Source organism: Macaca mulatta, chromosome 8, assembly GCF_049350105.2.
Source record: "Macaca mulatta isolate MMU2019108-1 chromosome 8, T2T-MMU8v2.0, whole genome shotgun sequence".
NCBI lineage: Eukaryota > Metazoa > Chordata > Mammalia > Primates > Cercopithecidae > Macaca > Macaca mulatta.
The window spans coordinates 37,127,575-37,140,514 of NC_133413.1; the positions used below are offsets into that span (position 1 = coordinate 37,127,575).

A 12,940-nucleotide genomic window follows, 5' to 3' on the forward strand; every position below is an offset into this window, starting at 1 on the left:
ATATCTCTAGCAAGAGTATGTCTGATGCTACTAAATAAAGTCAGTGCTGGCAAAAAATAAAAGTGGGTTATTGTAGTTGTCTGGGTTTCTTGATCTCTTTTTTATTGACCTATGCAAATAGTACCTCCGTGGTACAGCACTGAAAATTCTCCAGATTAAGAGGATGATTCTGGGCACTGGGACAATGTTAAATTTGTGTACATGCTCACTAAATTTTAACAGTCATATGGGGTTCCTTGCCTCTGGTGCAATGAGTAAGAGCTTATAATGAAACTTTTTTATTAGTAGATACTTCAGTTGTAGTATATTAAACTTCAGGGAATTAAAAACGAAAACAGCTTCTCCAATAAGAGCAGCTTCTCCTCTAGAGTCATTTCTCCCTCTGTTTCCAGTTAGCATGTATTTACATTGACTAATGTCTTGGAAACTACAGTTATGGTCGGCTGAATAAATATTGAACATTTTAAAGATTGTGTAAATATTTTCCCAATAGGCAGCCCTGGTTTCTTAAATATTTGGCCTTTCATATTAGGTTCAATTTCAAATGATGTAAAAGCTTACTTAAGTATTGAACACAGCGAAACCAGCTTTTAAAAAACAAACAAACAAGACTTTCCAGGCACAATTCAATGTAAGGCATTGTATTCAGTAGGAAACAGACTTTCACCCAAACCTGAAGAGCCCTGATTGTAGTGAAAGAATTTAGAAGGGCTTCGTTGGAGAGCTAGAGGGAGCTAGTTTCTGGGAGTGAGAATTACAATAACTTGGATCCCAGCTCCATTACAACCAAAATGTCCTGTTTCCAGGCAGGTTTCTTCTTTTGGAGACTTCATTTATTAGCAAGATGCTTAAAATAATCGTGTTGCTTGTTAAAGTGATTTATAGACAGATAAACGATGCCTTCCTAAGTTCAAGATGGAATCCTGTGATACTAAGTACTAGAGCAAGATTTGCCTACCTTCTCATATCCCATAATACAATTAATCTTCAGTACCAGAAATCTATTTCTAAAAGCCTCTTGTTATTTTATCACTCCCCCAAAAAACAACAGTAGTTCCTTATTGCCATTAAGATAAGGTACAGACTTGGTAATGTGATTTGTCCTCAGTCTACCATTCCGGTTTCATCTATCACCACTGTCCACGCAGTACTTTATACTCCAACCACAAAACATATCAGGAACTTTTCATAGCTCTGCACCTTCACATATTCTTTTCTAAGAGACAAAGTTGCTTCGCCTCTCAATCAGGCTGACAAACCCCTACTTAACCCTCTAAGCCCATTTTAAAGGTGAACACCACTGTAAATCCCTCTAATAGTTCCTCTGAATAGAATGAATCACTCTCTTCTAAGACTAATTTCTTAAAATATGGCATTTAATTTATTAAATTACAATTAATGAATTGCTTATTTCTGTCCATTTGCACTAAATTTTGAGAGACTGTGTGTTAGTCATCTGTGTGTAGCACATCCTACTTAATAAATTGTTATTTTTCTTAATTAAAAGCAATTTATTTTTTTAGAGACAGGGCCTTGCTCTGTTACCCAGGCTGGAGTGCAGTCCAGCTCACTGCAGCCTTGAACTCCTGGGCTCATGTGAGCCTCACATCTCAGCCTTCTGTGTAGCTAGGACTACAGGCTCATGCCACTGCACCTGACTAAATTATTTTTGTTTCTAAGTCATAATGGAGTTTTTCCAGCCACCTAATAATGAAGCCACACATCTGTAGCTTTGTATCTGAACAATAAGACTTTAGTATTTAAAAGATGATTTGGATAGTAAGCCTTGATAATAGTAGAGTAGATGACAGAATACAAACTCAATAAATAACCTGACCTTAGGAATTAGAATTAGGTGGCTGATTTTTGCAATTTTTCAAATCCTCCTGGATGATCCTCAAGTGACCACTGACTTGCCTTGTGGCAATGAAGCAAACTTCTAGCCTGTCACTTTCATTTGACAAGTGAGAGTAAATAATATTGTCTACCCCTCCTGTACTGGCTGCAAACTCCAATAGTATAAAATTGTCACAAGTTTATCAGTAAATAATGCACTCATGATTTTTTGCTATGATTAATACCAGTATTTATTTAATAAATTTCTCAGAAAAGAAACCACTTTTATGTTTTGAGACTAAACTTACAAATGGGTTATCCTTTGTTTAGTCCAGGCAAAAAACGTAATCAATAAGGTTATGTGATTTATAAAATAAATGAGCATTTTGGAGAGTGAAAGCATGGGCTTATCTATATCTAGCTATTGCATATAAAGACTAAATTTACAGCAAAAATTGTAGCTTATCAATTCATTAATCTATTTGCTCAGGCACTGCAGATGTTCTATGTGCAAATGAATAGAGTAGTTAAATTCTTCAGCAAGCTTTCAAAGTGGGATTTGCAATACAGTCTCTTGGGGTGCAGGAGCAAAACGCCTTTTTGTGTGAAATGTTTCAAGTATATAATAGGACATAGAGAATACTTCATAATGATTATTCATGTGCCTGCACCAAGCTTTAGTCAACATCTTTTAATCTAGAAAATAGTGGACCGGGTGCAGTGGCTCACACCTGTCATTCTAGCACTTTGGGAGGCCGAGATGGGTGGATGACCTGAGGCCAGGAGTTCAAGACCAGCCTGACCAACAAGGTGAAACCCCGTCTCTACTAAAAATAAAAAAAATTATAGCCAGGCATGGTGGCAGGCACCTGCAATCCCAGCTACGTGGGAGGCTGAGACAGGAGAATTGCTTGAACCTGGGAGGCGGAGGTTGCAGTGAGCCGAGATCATGCCACTGCACTCCAGCCTGGGTGATGGAGTGAGACTCTGTCTCAAAAAAAAAAAAAAAAAAAAAGAAAGAAAAAATAGTAGAAGGTGTTAACCTTATATATATATATGTGTGTGTGTGTGTGTGTGTGTGTGTGTGTGTGTATATAGTAGAAATTGCCTCTTGTGCCCACTCAGGCTATTGGCAGGGCCATCCTGTGGTACCTGAGATGTGTTAAGAGTAGAGTGGAGTTTGCACAGCCCAGAAGGCTTGCGGAGGACAGTTGAGGGATCCTCTAGTCTTCACTGATCTGCATAAAATGGGCAGATGGTTCATAAATATTCCTGCAAACAAGTAGTACATCGAAAACAATCATAATAATGCAAACCACAAATGAAACCAAAGAAAATGGAAGAGATGTGCTTCTCCAGGTCTCAGTGCATACTCTCTATCTTCCGTTTTGTGAGGAAAAATAGTAACAGTCAAAGCAGGTTTAACAAGAAGTTAGGCAAATCACTTTAAAGTGACCTTATTTAGACTACAGTTAACAATAAATTCTACTCTTAGGTTATATTAAGACTGTGACCTTATCATAGTCTGATGCTATTACTTAATCATAATCTCTAATCTACGTATGGAGCTATAATGATTAGGAAGGCATGTTATGCTAGGTCTTTCCTCTCCACCCCAAAAAGATTCTTTATCTTTAGAGTAGGAGTTGACAAGCTTTTTCTGTAAAAAAGATAAATAGTAAAAATATTAAGCTTTTCAGCCGATAAGTTCTCTATTACCAGCATCTCAGTTCTGCTGAGGAAAGCAGCTATAGACAATCCCTTAATGGATGAGTGTCAGTAGGTTCCAATAAAACTTCATTTATAAAAGTAGGAAGAAAACAGGCTAGATTTGACCTGCAGGCTATAGTTTGCTGACCCTTGCATTAGAGACACATATAGAAATGCTTATAAAAATAATATGATGGCTGGGCGCGGTGGCTCACGCCTGTAATCCCAGCACTTTGGGAGGCCGAGACGGGCGGATCACGAGGTCAGGAGATCGAGACCATCCTGGCTAACATGGTGAAAATCCGTCTCTACTAAAAATTAAAAAAAATTAGCCAGGCGTGGTGGCGGGTGCCTGTAGTCCCAGCTACTTGGGAGGCTGAGGCAGGAGAATGGTGTGAAACCAGGAGGCGGAGCTTGCAGTAAGTCGAGATCCTGCCACCGCACTCCAGCCTGGGCAACAGAGTGAGACTCTGTCTCAATAATAATAATAACAATATATCTGGTAGTAGCATCAAAATATGTTAGAAATGTTAGAGAGGGTAGAGATATAAATGAGAAGAGATGGGCTACGTATTGATTATTGTTGAAGTAAGGTAATGGGTATATGACGGTATATTACATTATTTCTGACTGTATATGTTTAATTTTTCAATAATAAAAATAAGTCTCCAGAACATTAGGGCAAACATCTTATTTTTTTCTTCAAAATCTTTAAAATCAGCTTTCATTTTAGTAAGTTGACCACCTTTCACTAAATTTGATGATAAATGCTTGGTAGCTTATTTGAGGTTTCTTTATAAGAAAAGATAATTATCCACATACCACTGGAAGAAAAGTGTGTTTCTCTTTCCTTTGTAAAGGTGCCTGAAATAATATGTAGCCAACATTATAGCATTCAATTGAAATGTATTCCTTTGCTGACAAATATTGTTGTACCATATATAGTAAATACTGTTGAAGATTTGAAGGAACAAGTATTAGAACAAACTATTCATGGGAGGTTTGCCAAATGGTTAGCTAAAAGTACAGATGTTCCAACATCTCAGAGCCTATGTGATTTGTTAGATTATATTTCAGTTGTGAAGTACATAAAGGTCTATTCCAGTAACTATTGTATGGGAAACCACCCCAAATTTAGTGGCATAAGGCATCCATTTTATTATGGTCTTGGATTTCATGGGTCAGGAATTCAGCAGAGTGCAATGGGGATGGCTTGTCTCCACTCCATGGACTCCGGGGCCTCAGTAGGGAAGAACTGAATGCCTGGAAGTGACCAGAATGGTTGGGGCTGGAATCAAGTGAACGTTTCTTCAGTCATATATCTAATACCTTGGTGAAGGCTGGGCTCAGCTGGGATGGTTAACAGAGCACCTACACATGGCCTCTTTGTATAGTTTAGCTTCTCATGGCATGGCAACTGGGAAGAAGCATCCCAAAATGGAGCCTCTGGAAAATGCCTATTACAAGACAAGTAGACAGAAGACAGAATTTTAAGATGCAGCCTTGGAAGTCACTTCTGCCATACTATATAGATGGAAGCTATCATGAGGCCACCAGATTGAAAGGTTGGAGACATAGAACCTACCTCTAGTTGGAAATAATGTCAACATTTTGGGGACCATATATCACTGCCACAGGGACTGATTATTCTTTTTTCTTTTTTTTTTTTTTTTTTTTTTGATGAGCCATTAAGGGAAAGTTAAACCAGAGAAGATATATACCCACTGTAAGCAAGAAAATTTGCAAGTGTTATCACTGATTGAGTAGTCATTTTGATGGGGGAAAAAATAATTTTTCCAGAGTAAGTTTAATAAGAAACCACCCCACATGAAGTTTATTTATTTCTCCATCATATATGATTGAGCTCTTTAAACATTAAAAACCTTAAACCACACAGGCACAAAGGGTAGCATGTTGTATTGATATAGCTAATTTCATAAAAGAACAAGACTTTTAAATTAGTCTAGAATCTTGACAATATTTTGTGCTGAGTTGGGAAGTGACCATGAATATTTTTTTTTGTTGTTGTTTTGAGATGGAATCTCACTCTGTCACCCAGGCTGGAGTGCAATGGTATGATCTTGGCTAACTGCAAACTCTACCTCCTGGGTTCAAGCGATTCTCCTGACTCAGGCTCCCAAGTAGCTGGGATTACAGGCACCCACCACCACGTCCAGCTAATTTTTGTATTTTCAGTAGAGACGGGGTTTCACCATGTTGGCCAGGCTGGTCTTGAACTCCTGACCTTGTGATCTGCCTGCCTTGACCTCTCAAAGTGCTGGGATAACAGGCATAAGCCACTGTGCCCGGCCTGACCATGAATATTTTTTGAACCATATAGATGTCCTCTGGCTGTCCTAGGCTAAAGAACCTAAAGAATTGTCAAACATCAAAATGAATACATATTTTTTTTGTTTTCAAAAAAGAAAATTGTTCCAGGTTTGCTGACCTTTTCTATGGTGGCAAGTGAGTATCACTAGATTTCTAACTTGCAAAGATTTTGAAAAAAGAAAAACAAAATTATATTTGATGTTTCTCATCATTATAAAAATGAATGAAAACATAAATGATTGTAAAAATAAACTTCTAGAATGTAGACAATATTTAAAAGTTAGAGTTTGGAAGTGACTGCATTAATTTATGATTTTTTTTTGTGCCAAGTCCTCTTTGTTTCCTATAAATTCCCATATTCCCTTAGAAAACTTAGAAACATAATATTATAAATGTACTTTAATGTTTTCCAAATAACAAAATTTTTTAGTGGTTTTCAACCTATTTGTTAAAAATATAAATTTCAGTATCTTCTGATTCCTTTTTAGAACAACTTAGTGACATCCGTGAACAGGAAAATTTATTAAATGAAACTAACAAAAAATTACTGAAAAACATGGATGGAACTGAACAATGATTAAATTACTTAATAATTGCATCCAGAAATGTAGTTTTTTTGGTCTTGTAGATTCCTTACCTTGTCTTTTTCTGCTCTAAAAGTCATTACGACCTAGTACTGTAGTGATAAACATAATTTAAAAACAGAGCCTTGAATTCTTTTATCACCAAGTAAACCAAAATAATCAAAAGTACTATTTCATATTAAATCACATTTCTCTGGCTATGGTTATTAATAACTAATGTTTCAGTGATCTCAAAACTCTTGTGCCCTTAATAATGTCACACATTTAAAAAATATTTACTTCATATTTTCTCATTAATTAAAATTTTCTGTTTGGGATATGTTTTACAATATAATAATAAAAGATGACTTACTTAGAACTTATTAGACTCTGGGCACTGTTCTAAATATATTGCTTATTAACTCCTTTAGTGCTCATAACAACCCTATGAAAGTGATACTGTTTATCTCTGCCTTATGGGTGAGGAATACAGTCAGAGAAAGAAGTAACTTATGCAGGGTCCCACAACTAAGCTACATAGATAATGAGACATCACTGTATGTGTTTTCTAACTAAATGTACATTTATAGGGGATCCAATAAAAATTATAACTGAACAAATTATGCAGTGACAAAAGTTTGGCTATCACTAACCTAGAGGATGAACCACAAATTCATGAAACAGTATGTGGGTGGGTGACCATAGTTTACAGTAATCTATTGTCTATTACAAAATAACTGGAAGAGAGTATTTAAATGTTTCTGGCATAAAGAAAACACATATTTAAGGTGATGGATATCCAAGTTACACTGATTTGATCTTTACAAATTATATGAATGTAGTAAATTATCACATGTACCCTGAAAATTGGCACATTTATTATGTACCAATAAAAATGACAAAACAAAACAAAAAATGATATCTGGACTATTCTCAGCCTAGCCCTAGTCCACAGTCATCCCATTTACCATGCGTGCTCTAGTCAGACCCCAGGTGGCCCTGAACATCCATCTTCCTTCCTGTCTCTATGTCTGGAGTGTACACTCTCCTCTTCTTATACTAGCCTTTCTAGTCTTATCTATCTTCCCAGTGCTTACTCATTCTTTGAGATCCAGCTCAAATGCTCCCTTCTTCATGCTGCCCTCCTTGACATATGTCTGCAGAATTCATAGCTCCCACTGTCACCATTTCCACTTACTTTATGATAGTGTCAGTGTTTTCCTGTATTAGTTGATTAGGTTTTTAAGTTTTCTCATTTATCTTTCTCAATAATATATAAGCCTGCAAAAGCCATTAAACATATTGAGTTCAACTTATTAAAATTTTCCTCTGTTTGGCACAATGCCAGACATATTCTCTTCCAGTTTCTCCTACTGCTGTGGTGATATTCAGCCTCCCATCGCCAGTTTGGGTATGAGACACTGTCGTCAGTACTTTAGTAGTCTATTTCATTTCATCTGAACAATGACACAGTGAGGCAGGTCCTTTAGGAGACTGTTTTTACAAGGATTAAGCAGTGAGTCCAAAGTCACACAAATGGGTGTAAAGATTCAAACTCAGGTCAGTGTCTCTGAAGGGTACGTCTATATCCATTCTGCTACATAAAATCCTGTGTTCAGTATAGCTTTGATGGCATCCCCCAGCCTCTGAAGTATGAGAAGTCTTTAGTGGCACAGAGTAGGGTTTTACTGTTTGGAGTAGGATGGGAGAAGGTATTTATTCTACTGCTTCCTTTTGAATGTTTCTCTTGTGGATAACAGAAGAAAATTGAGAGGTAAGGACAAGAAATGAAACTGAGGCAACCAGAGAGATGAACTTTTCTTTCCACCAGCCATGAAATGTAGCTCAGTATCGATCCATAATAAATTCTCCAAATTTTCCTCCTGTACTGTTTGTGTTTCATTTTTAGACAGTCACCTAGTGGATGCTTGAGTATGACCAGGTAAACTCATTATGTGGTAAGCAGTCGATTTCTTGGGCTTTCAATAGAAGATTGCATGTGGTTATAGCTGTTTGTAGAGTTTGGTTCGAGATATTGCTGCACCTACTACGCTCATGTAGCTGATTTAATTCAACCAATGTCTATCTACCTTTCAGTGGAATCGTTCTCTTCTGATTGTCTCAGGAGACAAGCTTTATGAGAAACCATTTTCTGACTCTGATTCTATTGAGCTAATTTTTAACCCTATTCACTCAGCTTCTGCCTTTTTCATTTGAATAGTCTTAAACAAAATGATAATACATAGGCCTTCTTAATTAGTGATTATGACAAATTGATAGACTGTGTGTGTCATTATCTTTGTAGCTGTGTTTGGAGCAGTGTAGTATATTCTTCAAATTAAAACTAAAATCTTGTGTCCTGTCAGATCTTAAATGATAAGATCTAAGACACAGCATCACTGCTCATTTATATTTTTATGAACCTCTTAGCTTTGTACAAGTGTCTAGCAGATACCTGCTTCATGGCCATTTAAAACAGTGGCTCATAACATACAGTAAATTTATAGGCAGTCATTCCTTCCAGTTGTCAACTTATGTCACTGTACTTGTGGCTGCAATAAAAACAAATCACTATTTATTTCTTTAACTTTTAACACTGAAATGTGCTCCTATGGTATATTACGGATGTATTACTACATTACTGGGGTTGGTCTCCTGCCATTTCTCATAAGCAGAGCCCATCTGTTTGGGTGAGCTACAATTAAAAAATATATACATGTCGCAGTAATCATAACTGATATTTTAAGAGAGAATAATGAATTCTGTCCTATAGTTACATTGCAGGAAAATAAGCATCCTTAACGGGAATGCAAAAATTGGATTTTGGAGATTTTTGTCATTCAACAAATATATATATGTATATATAAATTAAAATATATTTAATTTAAATCTAAAAAAAGTATACCTGTATAAATATAGGTATGCCTATATGTATAGGTATATATGTATACATACATGTATGTATGTATAGGTATACACATATACACATAAATGTATGTATAGGTATACACATATACACATACATGTATGTATAGGTATACACATATACACATACATGTATGTATAGGTATACACATACACGTGTATAGGTACACATATACACATGTATGTATACATAGATGTATACCTATACATATAGGTATACCTATATTTATACAGGTACCTATATGTAGGTATACATGTGTATACCTATACATACATGTATACAGGTATATATTTTTATATATGTATACATATGTATACCTATACCTATATATATACACACAGGTATATATTTTTATATGCATATACATAGGTATAACTACAGTTTTACAGGCATACATATATATTTATATTATATATGTATTATGTATTATATTACATGTAACATGTATTATATACATACATATTACATGTAATATATACATATGCATATATAATATGTGTATATATACATATATTATATACATATATAATATATGTATATTATACATATATAATATATACATATTATATATTATATACATATACATATATAATATGTGTATATACACATATATGTTACATGTATATATTATATATATTACATGTATACATGCATATATAACATAATATATGTTTAGATATATTAAATATGTATACATATGTATACATATGTATACCTATATTTATACAGGTATACATATGTATTTATACATATATTTATACATGTATACATTTATACATATTTTTATATAGGCACTCTATTTATATAAGTGCCTATAATTTGCTGGCCATTGCTATAGGCAGGGGATAAGACAGATAAAGTTTTTCCCCTCATGGTGCTTCCATTTGAATAGATACATTTGAAATAAATTGCAGTCCTGAGGTTAGCTTTTGAGAAGCCTTCATGTCACAGCCATAGATAAGAATATCATGGCAAATGCAGCATGGATGGGAGCTCTTTTTAGCTGCACGTGCTGTAGAGCCTTGGTTAGGTGTAACATATGGTCATTCTACCCACCACTAAAATAAAACTGGGAGAACACAGCAGCTGTGGAATGGAATTAATGCTATGCTGTTTTTGAAACTGTTGGATTTTTATGAAAAGAAGAAAAAAAACATGAGGTTGAATTGCTGAGTGTTTATGGAGCCCCAAACAAAACTGAAAAATGATGTTTAAAAAATAACTATTACTTGAAGTATATTTTCAGTTGACTAGCTGGAGAATGTAATGATTTCTTCTTTTTAAAAAATTTTCCATTTTAAATGACCATCCTTGGTTGGGTTCCATGGGATGTGGGCTCTGAGGTGCAGACCAGCTCGCGGGAAGTTCACTGGTCACGCCCTGGGAATCAGCTCTGAGAGGAAGAGAAGACTCAGGGCTAGTAGAGGGAGAACTCCAACGTCAATGTCTTTGCAACAGAGGCCTCAGTGGACTCCACAGGGAGCTCTGGAACTACAGTGGCTCTTTAGAGTGTTCCAAACTCAGGCAATTGCCTGGGACTTGAACACTGCTCTGCCCTGCTTTCATCCCCAATGTCACCTAACGTGGCCTGACCCTGGGGAGAGGGTGACTTAGAGTGAGCCAACTCTTTACAGCACAGGAATGCTTTCTAAACTGTGCACCAGCTGCCCCAGTGCTCCTTAGTGGACTCAGGGGTACTGTAGGACTCAGTAGGACCTACTAGCTCAAGACAGTTCGCCACTTCTACTTAAGATTGCTGTTTTCCTTCCAAAACCAGGCTTTCAGTAGTCACTGTGATTAAAAAGCAAGTAACATGTGAAACTCAATGTAAAACAGAAAACGAGGGTGGTGATGTCCAGTCTTCCAGAGTTTGAAAAGTTGTGTAGTGCCCAGTGGGACTTGAATACTTATTAAGCTGTTTGAGCTACTTATTAAACAGTAGGTTAGGCATCACTTTTAATTTAAGGAATGCCATGAGAGGCTCCAAGGACTGATACAGCTTGAGGAACTCTGTTCTAGAGCAATTGTGGGTGAGGAGGGCTCATGAATGGAGAGGACAGCTGAAAGTTGTCAGCCACCAATACTCCCAGTAGGCAGGAGAATGAGTGCTTTTGTCCTAAAGACAGAATCTGGACTTAACCCACAGCATTCATTCAGTTGGGTAAATATGGAGAATCTCAACAGTCTTTTCAGATACAAATTTTTGGAGTCCCTAAACACAACACCAAATAAAACAGCACTTCCTGAATTAATCAACTAGAGTCAATTAAAACAATTATGGGAGTTTGGCAATGCATGTATCTTATCGTTCTGTTGCTACACAACATGTTAACACACACATAAATAATTTGTGAAGAAATGGATAGGTATTTCAAGATGGAGTCAGTTGGCGTTATTTAAGTACTGAAGGTCCTTGCCCCAACTTTTCATTTTGAACTGCCACAGTGGATCTTATTAGGATGAAAAAGCTTACAGCGAGGCCTCTTTCAGACTTAAGGAATCAGAACTTCCCTCTCTGTGAGTCAATCTGAATTCTGCTGGGAAACACAGTGTTAAAGAGTTTTCTTAATGTTTAGAAAGCTCCCCAAAAGGTGGATTTCAGAAGTATTTTTCCCCAAGGAAATTAGGAAAAATTAATAGCTGAAACTCAGGAAAAACATATCATTTTAATGCCAGTGTTTTACTCTCGTGTCATAATCACTCTAGGATGGTAATATTTGAAAATTCTTGCCACTTGACTGATGGGTGTTTTTTGGCTTGTATAAAACCGGTTGCTTTTCCAGTAAGCTTGGGTCAGAAAACTCTAAGTGTCCACAAAGCCTGGAAAAGTTTGTTCAATATAAATTTAACATCCTCCTCCATAAATTTTATTTATAACCCTGGGAGAAATACAGACTTAACAACCCAAAGCGTTTCATTTTCTCATAGGCTTCCTAGTATCATTTTTATGCCTTTTATGGAGTTTTTATATTAATGTCAATTTATCGTAGTTTTTTTTTTTTAAACTTTCTCAGTAATAAGGATTCATTTGTCTACCTCAACTGACTGAGCATAATTATGGTTTGAATGCAGCTCATTTTAACCTTTAAGAATCTCAAATCTTGTCTCTGTAAAGTTCAAAAGAGCTTGCTGGTACTAGGTGGCATTTAGAGAGTAAAATCTTTTCTTAGTCATCAGAATATATAAGTTCCTCCTACTACGGTGTAAAGGCGAGTTTTTAAAGACACCACAGTCCAAAGGACTGCCAGGGTGAAAAGTCGAGAGTGAAATGGTTTCTTCAGATGATTTAGCAAATCTCTAGAGAAGGATTTGTCTTAACTCATTGCTTAAGTTCAGCATAGCGGCAATCACGTCCTAAGAAACTAAACTGCCTCAAAAGGGAGAGAAAATGATTGTCTAGCCAGATTGTATTTGTAACCTGTTTATCCAGCAGATATTGGATGAAGTTCAGCACCTCTGATGTGTGGTCTGTGAGTGTGGTTGTGAGTGTGCGCATGTGTCCAGCCTAGAAGACAACGACCTGTGGATTGATGACAAGCGTTTATACCAGCCTGAAGAGAACCTCCAAATCTCA

General features: G+C 36.3%; 1 protein-coding gene across 8 annotated transcripts in view; it reads left to right on the top strand.

Annotated features, from left to right (window-relative positions):
- The window catches only part of UNC5D (unc-5 netrin receptor D), a 571,089-nt gene that overhangs the window by 25,296 nt on the left and 532,853 nt on the right, over positions 1–12,940 (top strand). The gene's annotated exons all lie outside the window — the stretch shown is intronic.